At 34.4% G+C, this 18,372-nt stretch overlaps 1 protein-coding gene and 1 long non-coding RNA gene across 12 annotated transcripts in view; both read left to right on the top strand.

Moving 5' to 3' along the window:
* Positions 1 to 18,372, top strand: part of pbx1b (pre-B-cell leukemia homeobox 1b) — a 127,349-nt gene that overhangs the window by 25,717 nt on the left and 83,260 nt on the right. The gene's annotated exons all lie outside the window — the stretch shown is intronic.
* The window catches only part of LOC148679686 (uncharacterized), a 3,212-nt gene continuing 672 nt past the window's right edge, over positions 15,833 to 18,372 (top strand). Inside the window, exons 1-3 of the long non-coding RNA XR_015944627.1 lie at positions 15,833 to 16,737; positions 16,985 to 17,304; positions 17,386 to 18,372. The exon at positions 17,386 to 18,372 is cut by the window's right edge and continues 672 nt beyond it. This is a non-coding gene — a long non-coding RNA (uncharacterized LOC148679686). The remainder of the gene's footprint in view (positions 16,738 to 16,984; positions 17,305 to 17,385) is intronic.

The following is an 18,372-nucleotide window of genomic DNA, read 5'->3' on the forward strand; positions in this document are numbered from 1 at the left end:
GCATCTTTAATCAAATCTGAAAATGTGTAATGTGCATTAAAGTGATTGTGAAGTCATCTGTTACCGTGACAACCCCAACGCGTCTATAATCAAATCTGAAAATGCGTAATCTGCGTTAAAGTGAATGTGAATTCTTCTGTTGCCATGACAACCCCGGTGCGTCTTTAATGTGCTGCTGGGCAACTCGTTTCCTCGCCGTTAGCAGACCAGACGTTTTTCTCTCCACCTACTGGAAATGACACAAATTAATATACACTACTTAAACTAGAGCAAGATTAATGGGGGGCTTTCACTGCAGTTTAGTCCCCGCGTCAGTCGCCGGGCGTTTCTTGGACAAAATCAACACTAATCAACATTTATCGCCGTGGGCTCTCGGGATGCAGGATCTGAACCCCGACACTTTTCTGTCTTTTATCATTAATCAGGCTTTCTCTGCATCCATGCGTTTATATACATGATGGATTCACAGTTTTATTAGTGTTTAAGGGTTAACACTCAATCTGACACATCTCAGAGAGGTTTTATGCGTTCACAATCATATTAGGTACTGTGAAAATGTGAAACGTTGTTACAGCCTCAGATGTTTTCTGAGGCTCAGTGGTTTGCACTGTCACCTCACAGCAAGAAGGTCAGTGGCTCAAGGCCTCGGCTGGGTCAGTTTGCATGTTATCCCCATGTTGGCGTGGGTTTCCTCCGGGTGCTCCGGTTTACCCCACAGTCCCCACAGTGTATGGATGTTTCCCAGTATTGGAAGTATGCTGGAAGGGCATAGAAAAATAGTAAAAATATATATAAACAATAAAAATAGTAGTAGTTATAATAATAATAATAATAATAATAATAATTATTATAATAATAATGATAATAATAATAATAATAATAATAACATCTACAATAAAAAAGTATTTAAGATGTTTAAAAAATAATGAATAAATGCATGAATTACTATTAAAAAAATATATGTATACATAAAATACTACTACAGCACAGTAGTAGTTCTAATAATAATAATAGTAACAATAATAAAAATAATAACAATAATAATAATAAAGGAAAATATTTAAGATGTTTAAAAATAATAAATAAATAAATAAATACATGAAAAACAAAATATTAAAAATAATAGTAAAAATATAATATAAATATAAAAAATAATAGTAGTAGTAATAATAATAAAAATAAAAACAAAAAAAATATTTAATACATAAATACATGAAAAATAAAATACAAAGTAAATAAAATGAATACTAAAATAATTTTTACTTAAAATAAAAAAGTTCATTAAAATAATCAAAATATTATTAATAATAACAATAATAATTAATAATAAAAAATATTTAAGATGTTTTAAAATCAAATAAATAAATAAATACATGAAAAATAAAAAATATAAAAAGCAAAAAAATAATAGTAGTTACAATAATAACAACAATAATAATAACAATAATAACAACAACAACAACAACAATAATAATAATAATAATAATAATTACAACTTACATAAGTTGTAAGAACAGTTTAAGAAATCCTCCCTCTCTCTCTCTCTCTCTCTCTCTCTCTCTCTCTCTCTCTCTCTCTCTCTCTCTCTCTCTCTCTCTTTCTCTGTCTCCTATGGATCGCCTGGCTATGCAAATCTCTCATAATTAGACATGCTAATATATGGCAGTAATGAGCCGCTGTCTGTGGTTGTGTCTGCCAGTTTTCCCTTTGTGTCCGGCAGAAAAAAAAAAAAAAATGTGTCCTTAAAATAACACTTCCCACAGTTCTCCTTCATTCCCATAGACATGTCACATCCATTACTGAAAAACCATCAAGCGTTCTCAATAATTGCCTCACTTACGCACGTTTCATTATTTTTTTTTCATTGACTTAAAGAAAGCTGGTGATATGCATTGGTATTCTGGAGCAATACATATTGCATTTATTTGACATTTATGATGTTTGTAGTAACTATACATTTGCTTCAGGATATTTCAATAAATAATAAGTTTAAAGTAACAGCACAACTAAATTAAAACATTATTTTGATTATTTTTACTGCATTTCTGATCAAATACATGCATCCTTGTTAAACATATAAGACAAAAAAAATCAGCTTTGCATTACACGAATACTGTACATATAAAAATAAAAGCTTAGTCTCTAATTATCAGGGGTCTCCACAGGGGAATGAACCACCAACTATTCTACAATATGTTTTAAACAGCGGATGCCCTTCCAGCTGCAACTCAGTACTGGGAAACTCCCATGCACAATCACATTCTCACACACACACTCATACACTACGGCCAATTTAGACTCCACATAGAACATTTCTTACGTTTCTCAACATAGACACGCTAACTGGCCCAGCCGGGACTCGAACCAGCGACCTTTTTGATGTAAGGCGACACTGCTAACCACTGAGCCACCGTGCTGCCCTATATACATTATTATATTTAAATCTGATTTGAATATAAGACATTTACTTTTTAATTGTAATAATGATTTTATTTTTACTGTTTTTACTGTTTTTTGTTTTTTAGAAAAAGCGCAGTCTAGGCATGTATTAGAGACTGAAATAAAAATTTTGCATCACATGAATGAAGTATGCTTTAAAACGTTAAATATTGTATACTTTAATTGTTTTTACATTATTTACTGTATTTTGTATCACGTAAATGCATTATTGTTAAGAGACTGAGCATTTGTATTTGCATCACATAAATAAATTAAATTTTAAAATAAAAAAGGTTATTTAAAATAGTAATTAAAAAAATGCAGTCTTGAACAGTATATGTAAACACTACAGAAATTATATTATAGTATATTAAATTATACTATAATTATAGTATATTATAGTATATTATGAAGTATATTAAAACAATTTATTCATATATATATATTTTTTTCATTTTCACTGTATTTTCTATCAAATAAATGCATTATTGTTAAAACTAAGAGATTGAAATTTCAGCTTAAAATTTTAAAATTATTTCAAATATAAAAAATTTACTTTCTATGTTTTACAATTGAATATTTTACAGTTAAAAACATTTAAAATTGTGATTAATATATTTTTGATGAAATTCATCCTTTTTGAGCATAAGGGACTGACAATTCAGCTTTGCAAGACAGGAATAAATTACATTTTATAATAGAAAATAAATGTAGTTTTAAATTTTAATAATATTTAATATATTTTTTTTACAGTTTTACTGTATTATTGGATTAAAATTCAGATTTGTGTCACATAAAAATACTTAAATTTATTACATTTAAAATATTAAATTATTTTAAATTGTAATAGTATTTCATTTATTTAGATTTTTTACTGTGTTTTTTTATTTTTAAAAAATGCAGTCTTGGAAAATATGTGAGACTGAAAATTATGTTTGCTGAACAGAATTAAAGTATATTAAAACAATTTATTCATACATTATTTTTTTATATTTTTCACTGTATTTTCTATCAAATAAATGCATTATTGCTAAAACCGAGAGACTTAAAATTCAGCTTTGCATCACATAAATAAATGACTTTTTAAAATAGAAAAACAATATTTTAAATAGTAATAATATTTTATACTTGTAAAGTTTTACTGTATTTCTGGATGAAACTCTTGGATGCAATTTGGATTGCAGCACATAAAAATCTATTACTTAAATTTAGTACTATTATTTTTAATGCAGTCTTGGAAAGTATGTGAGACTGAAAATTAATTTTACATAAGTTTGAATAAAGTATTCATGTATATTTTCATTCATAATTCATTTTCCTTCAGCTTAGTCCCTTTATTCATCAGGGGAAACACCACTCATTCACACTCTTACTCTATGGCCATTTTAACTTATTCGACTCCGCTGTGAGAAAACTGGAACACCCAGAGGAAAACCCACGCCGACACAGGGAGAACATGCAAACTCCACACAGAAATGCCAACTGGCCCAGCCGGGACTCGAACCAGTGACCTTCTTGCTGTTAGGTGACAGTGCTAACCACTGAGCCACTGTGTCGCTATATATATAATTATAATATATGACAATTTTACTGAATTTTATTGGATCTAATGAATGCATAATTGTTAAACATTGTTAAAGAGACTGAAAATTGTTTGCATCACACGAATAAATGACATTTTAAAATATATATGAAATTGTAATAATATCTAACATTTGATTTTTTTTTTTTTTTCAAATCAAATACATGCAGCTCTTGTTAAGCAGAAGAGAAATTATAGACAAGTCAAAGTCATACGCAGGAATGTATATAGTGAGCTCTAAATCTCCAAACACTCCCACAGATTAGTGCAGCAGTTTATTGTGAAAGTGTCCGGTCTCATGTGTCTCTTTTACCATCTTAAAATAGTCCCCTCGACACAGCGCTCGTGGCACGGAAATGTTTTTTTAAGGAAGCATGTGGAGCCTTGTGCCCCCTGAAAGGAAACAAATGTTTGGGAGAAGCAGAGAGCGGCGGTTTTGGCTTGTTTCCCGGCACAGACGCGGGTGCCATCACGGCTCCGGAAGACTCCAGGTCCTTCTGTACATGCAGAAACACATGCAGAGCTGCATCGTTTCGTGCATTGAAGTTAACATTGCATACTCTGTAACCATGTTTCATATTGCATGCATAGAGTTGCGGGCAGAATTATTCACCCTCCTGTGAAATTTTTGTTCTTTTACGAAATTTTCTCAAAGGATGATTAACAGAGCTGAATTTCTTTTCACAGTATTACCTATAATTTTTTTATAAATATTTTAATATTTATAACTTAAATTACTTTGGCTAGGAATAAAAGCCGTTTTTAATTTATTTTAAACCATTTTAAAATTAGCCCCATTAAACAATATTTGTTTTTGATTCAACATAACTTGCCTAAATCTTTATTTTCTTTGTTTCCCTTATATTTTTCCTGTTTATTAAAATTCTATTTTTATTTTTTTACCCAACTTATTAATGGTTAAAAATAAAAAGTCTATCGTTTCATATTATCGCTTATTTTATAATACTTTTTCATAATTTATAAGCGCACAATGTAACTGAGATGCAGAAACATGAAAAACAGCGTCACGAGAAAGCCGCAATCTTGATGTTTACCTTTTGCATTTTATTTAGCAATATTGTTTTATCATTTTTAATCAGGGCGGCACGGTGGCTCAATGGTTAGCACTGTCACCATACAGTAAGAAGGTCGCTGGTTTGAGTCCTGGCTGGGTCAGCTGCCATTTCTGTGTGGAGTTTGCACGTTCTCACCATCAGGGGCGCCGCTAGGGGGGGAAAGTTAGGATGATTCTAAGGGCCCATACATTAAGGGGGCCCCCACAGACATTATAAAGGGCCCTCCACAACACACTCCACAAAGGCACCCCTGCTCACCGTGTTGGTGTGGGTTTCCTCCGGGTGCTCCGGATTCCCGCACAGTCCAAATACATGCGCTATAGGGGGATTTAATAACCTAAATTGGCCATGGTGTATGAGTGTATGTGTGTGAATGTAAATGTGTATGGGTGTTTCCCAGTACTGCGTTGCAGCTTGAAGGGCATCCGCTGATTGAAACATATGCTGGATAAGATGGCAGATCATTCTGCAGTGGCGACCTCTGAAATAGAAACTAAGCCGAAGGAAAATAAATGAATGAATGAATGAATGAATATTTTTAAGTTGGACCAGCAATCACTCCTTTTTGAAGTGTTTTATATTTTATTATTCTTCAGTTCTACATTTTTTATCAAATGCCCTGAAGTTCTAAAGTGAGAAATATGCTCACAGAACATATCTGACCTTCCAGCTGCAACCCATCACTGGGAAACATCCATACACTCTCATTCACACTCATACACTACGGACAATTAAGCCCACCCAATTCACCTGTACTGCATGTCTTTAGACTTGTGAGGGACAACCCGGAGGAAACCCACGCGAACGCAGGGAGAACATGCAAACTCCACACAGAAACGGCAACTTGCCCAGCCGAGACTCAAACCAGTGACCTTCTTGCTGTGAGGCGGCAGTGCTAAACACTGAGCCACTGTGTCGCCATATATATATTTATAATATATGACATTTTTACTGTATTTGCATGCAAACTCCACACAGAAACGCCAACTGACCCAGCTGAGGCTCGAACCAGCAACCTTCTTGCTGTGTGGTGAAAATCTATGGATTTCTGCACGCGCAGATTTTGTGTGGGCCTATTTATTTCTAATAACTGATTTCTTTTATCTTTGGCATGATGACAGTGGTAATAATATTGACCTTAAAATGCTTTTAAAAATATTAAAACTGCTTTTATTCTAGCCAAAATAAAACAAATCAGACTTTCTCCAGAAGAAAAAATATTATGGGAAATACCATGAAAAATTCCTGAATCTGTTCAACATCATTTGGGAAATATTCGAAAAAGAAAAAATTATGGGAAGGCAAATAATTTTGACTTATAATTCAAGTCAAATTGTTATCAGAATATAAGATGACTTATAAAGTGAAATGAGACTTTAGTCTAAGCGCTACAAGCTGTTTTAACTCTCATATCTTGCAGTAAAGTGCTTTGCAAAGCAGCAGTTATGCTCAGTTAAATCCTAGTGGTTTTAGGAAAATGCCGTCATCTCCCCCCCCCCCCCCTCTCTCTCTCTCGCTGGCTCAGCATTTGTCCTCATGCAAACCTCTGTACTGTCAGGGATGTGTAAGACGAAACAGGTGCTTGTCATTTCAATGGTCAACTAAGGACAGATGCTTTGTTTTATGCGAAACCGCAGCTTTGATCAGTCTCTTTCCTCGCTACGAACTCTTCAAAAGATTCCTTCAAAACTGCTTTCAAGGTACAAGATGCCCTGGAGGTTGTTTTTAAAGAGTAACGCGTGTGTGAGTTTAGCTGTGTGTTGGACTGTTTCCTCTTATGGCGGTGTTTGCCGTTTTCTGACTGGTGGCCCAGAATGCAGGCTTGAGTCATGCGGACTGAGATGAGCACTAACAGACATGCTGCTTTTCTGCACTCCGTCATGCATGCAACGTCGCCAAATTCAGCGGCAGCAGAATCCTGCTTTATGACCGATGCATTGGTGATTTCACTGGCTTAAAGGGGACCTACAGTATTATTGCCCTTTTTACACAATGTACACAAGTCTCTGATGTATCTAGAGAGTGTGTGTGACGTTTCAGCTCAAAATATTAGACTAATAATGATTGTACTCTTTGAATTTGACCCTTTGATTGTGCTGTTTTGGTGACTGTCACTTTAAATTCAAATGAGATTGTGCTCTTTTTCAGAAGAGGGCGGAGCTTTGCAGTAGGTGAACACTTTAATAGCAGATGGCAGCTTCTCACTCAGGGCTGTTTATGCTAATAGGGGGGAGATGGGCACATATTTTTATATGTATATAGTAGTGCTTATATGTACCTGTGCATACTGTGCAAATTTATCAAATACCATAACCTTCCATCCTTGAAATTACTTTTCTTTTTCTTCTGGAATGCCTTTAGGGCGGGGCTATCAGTCTTTCATGGCAGGGCTATCAATCATTTTGGGCAGAGCTATTAGTCATTTGAGGGGGGCTTTCAATCATTTAGGGTGGAGTTATCAGTCCTTTAGGGTGGAGCTATCAGTCCTTTAGGGTGGAGCTATCAGTCCTTTAGGGAGGAGCTGTCAGTCCTTTAGGGTGGAGCTATCAATCCTTTAGACCAGGGCTTTATGTCCTTTAGTGCAGGGCTATCAGTCCTTTAAGGCATAGCTATCATTCCTTTAGGGCTGACCTATAAGTCCGTTAGGGTGGAGCTATCAGTCCATTAGGGTGGGGCTATAAGTCCTTTAGGGTGGAGCTATCAGTCCGTTAGGGCAGTGCTTTTAATCCTTTATGGCGGGGCTACCAGTCCTTTAGGGCGAGGCTATCAGTCATTTAAGGCAGGGCTATAAGTACTTTGTTGCGGAGCTATGAGAAACTTAAGATGGGCAATCAGTCCTTTCGGTTGGGGCTAATAATCCTTTATGTCAGGGCTGTCAGTCCTTTAGGGCGAAGCTATCAGTTCTTTGGGGCGGAGCTATGAGTCCTTTAGGGTGGGGCTATAAGTCCTTTAGGGCGAAGCTATCAGTTCTTTGGGGCGGAGCTATGAGTCCTTTAGGGTGGGGCTATAAGTCCCTTAGGGCGAAGCTATCAGTTTTTTGGGGCGGAGCTATGAGTCCTTTAGGGTGGGGCTATAAGTCCTTTAGGGCGAAGCTATCAGTTCTTTGGGGCGGAGCTATGAGTCCTTTAGGGTGGGGCTATAAGTCCCTTAGGGCGAAGCTATCAGTTTTTTGGGGCGGAGCTATGAGTCCTTTAGGGTGGGGCTATAAGTCCTTTAGGGCGAAGCTATCAGTTCTTTGGGGCGGAGCTATCAGTCCTTTAGGGTGGGGCTATAAGGCCTCTAGGGCGGAGGTATCAGTTCTTTGGGGCGGAGCTATCAGACTTTTAGGGCGGGGCTATAAGTCGTTTAGGGCAGAGGTATCAGTTCTTTGGGGCGGAGTTATATGTTCTTTGTTGCTGAGCTATAAGTAACTTGAGGCGTGGCTTTCAGTCCTTTCAGGTGGGGCTATCAATCCTTTAGGGCGGAGCTATCAGTCCTTTAGGGCAAGGCTGTCAATCATTTCCCAAAGGATGAAATCAGTAATTTTATGATGTATGTCAATATCTGGGAAAAAGACAATCTTAACTCTCGTGTTATGCCGACATTAAACTCTGCAGTGACTCCACATATGTCATGTGCTCTTTCTGATACATGCTTCTTGGTTAACTGTAATCCAGACTCCAGACATCCAGCAATGTGAGTATATTGTGCACACTGCAATATCGATGCTGAAACAATACACTGTGCAGTCCTAATTGACACATCAGTAAGCATCACTGAACTCCTGATGGCGTTTCTCCTGTTTACTCCTGTGCTTCAGATCACCTCCAACTTTATCCCCTGCTAGATAAAGCCCGGAGGTTAACGTAACCTTGATAAAGCGCTCATCCTGGACAGATTCATGTGCTCAAACCATCACAGAGTATGAAAATGAAGCCGTCGAGAGCGACACAATACGGAGCAGTTAAATGGGCCATTTCAGATGTTTTGTGTAGCACAGCGACGACCAAATCTCTCCCTCTGCGTGTCTGTGCAGTCCATTTTACGCCTGTTATCTGCTTTCCTCTCGTTACCATCTCCTCCAAACACACCTCTCCTCCCTTTTTTCCCCCCGTCTTCTTTTCAATTCGCAACCCATTTGTGTTGCCAGCCAGCAGCACAAATTAGGGATATACAGCCTGGTGTCAAAACGAGCGCTCATAAAATATTAACAGCGTGTAGGAAATTTTACATGGCAACATTCTTTTTCATTTCCAGGTCTGTCAGCACAGGCTGTGGTGCAGCTATTTGCGAGCGTGCATCTATTTTAATGCTGCTTATTTGGAGCCGATTTCCCACGCCGTCTTTTTTATGTCTTCTCAAAGCCAAAGGTAGAGCGTTTTAAAGATCTCCATTAACTCTCCTTTTTTTTTTGTCAGCGATTTTAGGACTAAGTGTCTTGTTTAGTCAGACTTTATGCCAGTTGTCAATTGCCACTTTGCGTTTTATTGCCTCTTTTGAGGACTGGGGGGGTTTGTTGCGGCCATAGTAAAATGCAAAAGCGCATATTAAACGTGCATAACAGTGTGTTTGCATTGGCCAAGCTATATCTTTCCCCTCTTCCAAGCCATTATTGCTGCAGTTTGGAAACTTGTGAGCGTGACTTTGTTTACTGGTGGTGAAATAAACCTGCACACTTTGTTTCATGGTAATCGTCCAAAGCCAACCAATCAGATTGGAGCTTTCCCATCATGAAAATTTTTACATTTTCAAAACAATATGTGCTTTAAAAGATCAGCTAATGTTGTTTTGGTATAGTCGAGTAGAGAATGAAACTTGAATGTTCATTATAGGACCATGAAATTAATCATCGTGACTATACACTCACTGGCCACTTTATTAGGTATACCTGTCCAACTGCTTGTTCGCGCAAATTTCTGATCAGCCAATCACATGGCAGCAACTCAATGCATTTGAGCATGTGACATGGTCAAGAGGAACAGCTGCAGTCCAAACCGAGCATCAGAATGGGGATGATAGGTGATTTAAGTGACTTTGAACGTGGCATGGTTGTTGGTTCCAGACGAGCTGGTCTGAGTATTTCAGAAACTGCTGATCTACTGGGATTGTCACGCTATCTCCAGGGTTTACAGAGAATGGTCCAAAAAAAAAAAAAAAAAAAAATCTTTGAAGTAAGTTAACTGGTACATTGAATAGATCCAACCCCTCCATAAATGATTCATTTACAAATCTGACATGTCATTGCGCATGACTGTGCCAAGGAGTATTTCTAATGTTGCATGTTTTAAATATATTTAAGCTTTTACAATATTTATCATCATTCAAACACAAACAAATATGTTTCAAAATATTTTCAGATGTGCTGATTTGGTGCTGAACACCAAGGACATTTTTTCATATATATTATTTCATATATTTAGGATATACAAATTATTATTATTATTATTATTATTATTATTATTATTATTATTATTATTATTATTATTATTATTATTATTATTATTATTATTGTTGTTATTATTATTATTATTATTATTATTATTATTATTATTATTATTATTATTATTATTAGTGTACATACAACCAATATAAATAGCAAATAATATTCACATTTCTAAATATTAATAATAGTTAGAAATATTTTATGAGCATAAAATCAGCTTATTAAAATCATGTGACTATAAACACTGATGCTGAAAATTAAGTTTTGTATTAAAGGAATAAGCTGTTTAAGATAAACTACAGCTGAGAACATGCTTTTTAATTTTTAATAACAGTATTTTTTCATATTTAACAATATTACAGTTTTAATTGAATAAATGCAGCTTTAAAAGAATAATGCATTTCAATAACTGTAACCACTTTTGTCCAATATATATATAATAAAATGATCAAATTAATTAAAAATCAATACATAATATAATATAATATAATATAATATAATATAATATAATATAATATAATATAATATAATATAATATAATATAATATAATATAATAAAATATAAAATTATATAAAATTATATAATAAAATAAAATAAAATAAAATATGATATAATATAATATAATATAATATAATATAATATAATATAATATAATATAATATAATATAATATAATATAACATAATAAAATATATTAAAATATAATATAATATAACATAATAAAATATAATATAATATGATGTAAACTAATACAATATAATCATATATTTTCTAATAATAATATATATTATAATTTATTTGAATATTTTATTTAATAACTTACAATAATAAATACTAAATACACCAATAAATAAATAAATACACCAAATAATAATCATGCAGGTTTGGATTGACATGTGAGGCGATTAAACAGTGACTTATACTGAACCCTCACACGTATTTAATCTAAATGGCACTATACAAGCCACCCTTTTTAACACGTTAGTCTAGTCAGATTTATCTCCTGCTCATCATCAGATGATGGATTCACCATCTCTTTATCTACAAGCTTCACGACGCCTCAGTCCAGGTGGGCGGGGCTGATCTCTGAACTCGCCTTTTCATAGGACGACGCCAATAAAACTGAGCTGTCAATCAGAGTAGTGTTGTTGGAGCTCGTCCAGCTGTCCTTCAGTCACTCAACGTCCAGCACTGAATCTCAATGATGCTCTTCACAAGTCACATTCCCTCTGATAGGACCAGAATTACAGCCGTCTTTAAGTAGGTGTTGAGGAGCGGCGTGCTGCTGACGGCACTTTTATTAATCAGCTCTGACATGCTGCATTGTTATTCTTGTCCACTGACATGTCTCATTGTTTTGATTGGTCCTTCGGTGCCTGTTTGCCAACAGACATGCAAAAGGTAAAGAGCATCGAGTGGAAGAAAAGTCTGGCTGTGTGTATGTGTGTGTGATCTCTGGTCAGAAATGTGAAGAGAAGAATGGTTAATTGGCACTGAAATCACACATTCGTTGTGTGACAGTAAGTGAAAGAACCAAAAATTAGCATAGGCAAGCAATGCATTTGTACAAAATACTTATCTGATACTTTTTTGGCACTGATATTGATGGGATTTAAGCCCTATAAACTTTTAAAAGATGGTTTATTAAATACTTAAGTTCTTTTGACAGTGTTGACTGTGTTATTTTATTTATTTGCAAAATGTGCTGTATTACATAGAAATAGTTTGTGAATAACAGATTTGTTTCTGTCTTTTACTCAATAAGGACCAAGCTCATGTCAGCTTGAGTCACTGTTGATTGATGTATATGAAAATAAGTAATTTTTAAAATTTAAAATAATATAAATAATACATAAATATTAAAATAATATTATAAAGTATTAAATATTATTATGAAATATTAGTATAAAATAACAATAATTAATTATTAAAATAAACAATTGACTAAAATATTGAATCCAATATTACAAAAGAGCTAAATAAATATACATTATAAAAGAACGAATCAATTTAATACAATATCATTAGATTAATTTATTAAGGATTATTAATTATTCCAAATAAAAATAATAAATACAAAATAATTTTGAATAATACTAAAATAAATTATGCTAAATTAGCTTAAGAATAAAAATGATATAAAAATGTATTTTAAAAGATTAATAAACATTTAAATAAAATAAATAAGTAAATAAATGTCTAATTAAATTAATAAAATTTATGTAGTAAAAAAAATACATTCTATATTGTGCTAATAATATTTTTGTATAATATCTGGGCATCACAGTGGCTCAGTGGGTAGAACGATCGCCTCACAGCAAGAAAGTCGTTGGTTTGAGCCTTGGCTGGGTTAGTTGACATTTCTGTGTGGAATTTACATGTTCTCCCCGTGTTGGCGTGGGTTTCCTCCAGGTGTTCTGGTTTCCCCCAGTCCAAACACATGAATTGGGTAAGCTAAATTGTCCATAGTGTATGAGTGTGTGTGTGAATGAGAGAGTATAGATATTTCCCAGTGATGGGTTGCGGCTGGAAGGGATGCAACCAATCACCGTATATATATATATTTTTTTTTTTTACAATATTTAAAACAATATTTAAATTAATATAAATTCAACAATTAAAAAAATTAATCAAACATTACAATAGAGATAAATAAATAAACAAATAGTATAAAATAAAATAAATATATATGAAATATCCTAATATAATATGAATATAATAATTTAGTAAGTATTAATAATATTACAAAAAAATAAATATAAAATAATATAAAATAACACTAAAATAAATTATTTAAATTTTTTTTACTAAAACTAACATAAATAAAAATAGATTTAACTGATTAATAGACATTTGATTAAATAAATGAGTCTAAATAAATAAATACAAAAAAAAATAGAAAAAGAAAAAAAAGAAATATATATTGTGCTAATAATATTTTTGGTGGTATAATATCTATTTAAACTTAGATCAATGCATAATAAATACAACATTTATAATATATGTGTAGCTTTTACATTTAATAATGTAATGAAATTTTTATATTTATTAAAATGTAGAGATGTGGATGCCTTTATAATTTAATAAAGGGATAGATAGAAAACCTCTGGTATACTTATTTACTCCCAGGGCCATTTATATCAAAGTTAATATTTAGCCACACCATGTTGGTGTTTCTTAACATCAAATGTTTTTTTTATGAGGTGGGCTGTTAGCCCAACGCTCAACCCCTTAACCTGGAGGATCAGGACATACACATACTCTGCAGACAATTTAGCTTACCCAACTCCCCTATAGCGCATGTGTTTGGACTGTGGGGGAAACCGGAGCACCCAGAGGAAACCCACACCATCACAGGGAGAACATGCAAACTCCACACAGAAATGCCAACTAACCCAGCTGGGACTCAAACCAGCTACCTTCCTCCTGTGAGGCAACAGGACTATCCGCTACGCCACCGTGCCACCCTGAAAACCTCTGATATAAGCAATTAAAATGATCTCTAAATGTGATTTTATCTGACATAAACAAAAATCATCCAGTTTTTATATTATTGCAGTTTTGTTAGTCTTTGCTGTTTACCAAATGAAAAATCTAAACGGATATGCAAACTACGGTGGATAATTGGCCGAAAATATTTCCTGAATGAAAACAGTGTCATATTTGGAGAGTGTTTATTCTGATGCGCCGAACTGGACGAGTTAATGAACAGAATCGTCTTCTATCACAAACTCCCCAAACGCGCTGATAGCGGCACGCTAATGATGCAGTCGAGCTCAGGTAGCTGTCAGGCCGCCGTGATTAATTAAATCCAAAACTAGGCCAATTTGTCACTTTCCGCGGTGTGGTCGGATAAAGAGGTTCTTCACTCTTCCGTATGTTACTCCTTCAATGCACGACGTCTTAATTGCTGCATTGGAAGAGTTCAGTGAATGTGAGATTCCTTTTAAAAGACGTCGAGCCAAGCCAAACACGCGGTGAATTGCATGACCTACACCTGGGGGTGACTTTTTGCCAATATGACTTTTTGCCTAATAAATCAAGTGGCGGAGCTTGATTTATTAGGAATGTGAATGAGGAGATATTCTTCTAAATGTCAACAGTGCTGCTGCTGGTTTGATCTGTCGTACAGTCTCTGTTAGGGCTGCACATTAGGGGGAGATTGGGGATGGTTATAATGTTTTTTATATTTCTGTCTATGACTCTGAGATCTTTTATGGCAGTGTGCTCTAAATGGGATTCAGTGTGGTGTCTGCTATCAAACGGCGGAGATGGTGTTTGTTCTTGTATTTTTGGACTGGAAATGTTACAATTTACATCATAGTCTGGGTTAGTTGTTAAACAGCCTTGGGTCAGATTAGGATTTTCACCTAGATCAGATGTAACATTATGATGATTATAATTTAACTATACGGTTATGATTTATACTAGGATAAGATTTAACATCATGATTTCCGCCAGGTGAGATTACTCTAATTTTAACCAGGGTCAGACGTAACATTATGATTTTAACCAGGGTCAGATTATGATTTTAACCAGGGTCAAACGTAACATTATGATTTTAACCTGGGTCAGATTATGATTTTAACCAGGGTCAGATGTAACATTATGATTTTAACCAGGGTCAGATTATGATTTTAACCTGTGTCAGATGTAACATTATAATTTTAACCAGGGACATATTATGATTTTAACCAGGGTCAAACATAACATTATGATTTTAACCAGGGTCAATTTATGATTTTAACCAGGGTCAGATGTAACATTATGATTTTAACCAGGGTCAGATTATGATTTTAACCAGGGTCAAACGTAACATTATGATTTTAACCAGGGTCAGATTATGATTTTAACCAGGGTCAGATGTAACATTATGATTTTAACCTGGGTCAGATGTAACATTATGATTTTAACCAGGGTCAGATTATGATTTTAACCTGGGTCAAACATAACATTTTGATTTTAACCAGGGTCAGATTATGATTTTAACCAGGGTAAGACGTAACATTATGATTTTCACCAGGGTCAGATGTAACATTATGATTTTAGCCAGGGTCAGATTATGATTTTAACCTGGGTCAGATGTAACATTATGATTTTAACCAGGGTCAGATTATGATTTTAACCTGGGTCAAACATAACATTTTGATTTTAACCAGGGTCAGATTATGATTTTAACCAGGGTCAGATGTAACATTATGATTTTAACCAGGGTCAGATTATGATTTTAACCTGTGTCAGATGTAACATTATAATTTTAACCAGGGACATATTATGATTTTAACCAGGGTCAAACATAACATTATGATTTTAACCAGGGTCAGATTATGATTTTAACCAGGGTCAGATGTAACATTATGATTTTAACCAGGGTCAGATTATGATTTTAACCTGGGTCAAACATAACATTTTTATTTTAACCAGGGTCAGATTATGATTTTAACCAGGGTAAGACGTAACATTATGATTTTCACCAGGGTCAGATGTAACATTATGATTTTAGCCAGGGTCAGATTATGATTTTAACCTGGGTCAGATGTAACATTATGATTTTAACCAGGGTCAGATTATGATTTTAACCTGGGTCAAACATAACATTTTTATTTTAACCAGGGTCAGATTATGATTTTAACCAGGGTAAGACGTAACATTATGATTTTCACCAGGGTCAGATGTAACATTATGATTTTAGCCAGGGTCAGATTATGATTTTAACCTGGGTCAGATGTAACATTATGATTTTAACCAGGGTCAGATTATGATTTTAACCTGGGTCAAACATAACATTTTGATTTTAACCAGGGTCAGATTATGATTTTAACCAGGGTCAGATGTAACATTATGATTTTTACCAGGGTCAGATGTAACATTATGATTTTAGCCAGGGTCAGATTATGATTTTAACCAGGGTCAGATGTAACATTATGATTTTTACCAGGGTCAGATGTAACATTATGATTTTAGCCAGGGTCAGATTATGATTTTAATCAGGGTCAGATGTAACATTATGATTTTCACCAGGGTCAGATGTAACATTATTATTTTAGCCAGGGTCAGATTATGATTTTAACCAGGGTCAGATGTAACATTATGATTTTAACCAGGGTCAGATTATGATTTTAACCAGGGTCAAACGTAACATTATGATTTTAACCAGGGTCAGATTATGATTTTAACCAGGGTCAGATGTAACATTATGATTTTAACCTGGGTCAGATGTAACATTATGATTTTAACCAGGGTCAGATTATGATTTTAACCTGGGTCAAACATAACATTTTGATTTTAACCAGTGTCAGATTATGATTTTAACCAGGGTCAGATGTAACATTATGATTTTCACCAGGGTCAGATGTAACAATATGATTTTAGCCAGGGTCAGATTATAATTTTCACCAGGGTCAGATGTAACATTATGATTTTAACCTGGGTCAGATGTAACATTTTGATTTTAACCAGGTTCAGATTATGATTTTAACCTGGGTCAGATGTAACATTTTGATTTTAACCAGGGTCAGATTATGGTTTTCACCAGGGTCAGATGTAACATTATGATTTTAACCTGGGTCAGATTATAATTTTCACCAGGGTCAGATGTAACATTATGATTTTAACCTGAGTCAGATGTAACATTATGATTTTAACCAGGGTCAGATTATGATTTTAACCAGGGTCAGACGTAACAATATGATTTAAACCAGGGTCAGACATAACATTATGATTTTAACCAGGGTCAGATTATGATTTTAACCAGGGTCAGATTATGATTTTAACCAGGGTTAGATGTAACATTATGATTTTATCCAGGGTCAGAATAGGATTTTAATCAGGGTCAAATGTAACATTATGATTTTAACCTGGGTCAGATTATGATTTTAACCAGGGTCAGATTATGATTTTAACCAGGGTTAGATGTAACATTATGATTTTATCCAGGGTCAGAATAGGATTTTAATCAGGGTCAAATGTAACATTATGATTTTACCCTGGGTCAGATGTAACATTATGATTTCCACATAGAATGCAAAATGCAGTGCTCAGGAATGTTTAAAAAAAAGGTCCTCCACTGCCATGTTGCAGTCAAATAAAACAGTTGTCATGCCAACTTTCAGCTTGTGTTTCTGGATGAGGATAGACAGGTGTCTACTCTACACCAAGTCCGGCAGATGAGTGTCAGGATTGGATAGAGAGGTGGTCTCCTCTTCAGACCCTCAGCAGGGTTGTCAGCGGATCAACGTTAGCTGTTTATCATCACATTGAGGGATTGAGACATGCTGTCATGTTGACATTCGACTGTCATTGGATCATCTGCATCTGTCTAGTTTGTTGTGTGGCAACAGTCTTTGAATATAACCACTTCTACAGGTAATAATGCATTAGTTTTATTGTTTTATTATCATACTTGATAAAACAGTCTGAGAATTGCCATTCTTCCTTTGGTACGTGTCATCAAAGGGGAAAAGACCCGCCCACTAGTGACAATCTCTCCCTCATTAGCATAGGATGTTAGTCTTGTTTTTTGAATCTGCCACCATGCTGACACACAGGCATTTGCAGCTCCGCCCTCTTTTGAAAAGAGCACAATCTTATTTGAATTTAAAGCAACAGTCACCAAAATGCCACAATTAAAATTAAAGCCTGAAAGAGGCAGTTTCAAAGAGAGATTCAAACATTATTTGTGTGGTATTTTGAGCTGAAACTTCAAATACAGACTGTAGAGTCATCAGAGATTCATTTTACATCTTGTCAAAAGAGCCGTAAAAGGACCCCTTTAATGCTACAGGTTTACTCACTATTTTAAGTAACAAATAAATGTTTACAGTAGTACAAATCAAGTACAGAACAGAAGATCT

The sequence above is a fragment of the Danio rerio genome, chromosome 6 (genome assembly GCF_052040795.2).
Source record: "Danio rerio strain M-AB ecotype USA chromosome 6, GRCz13ab, whole genome shotgun sequence".
Classification (NCBI taxonomy): domain Eukaryota; kingdom Metazoa; phylum Chordata; class Actinopteri; order Cypriniformes; family Danionidae; genus Danio; species Danio rerio.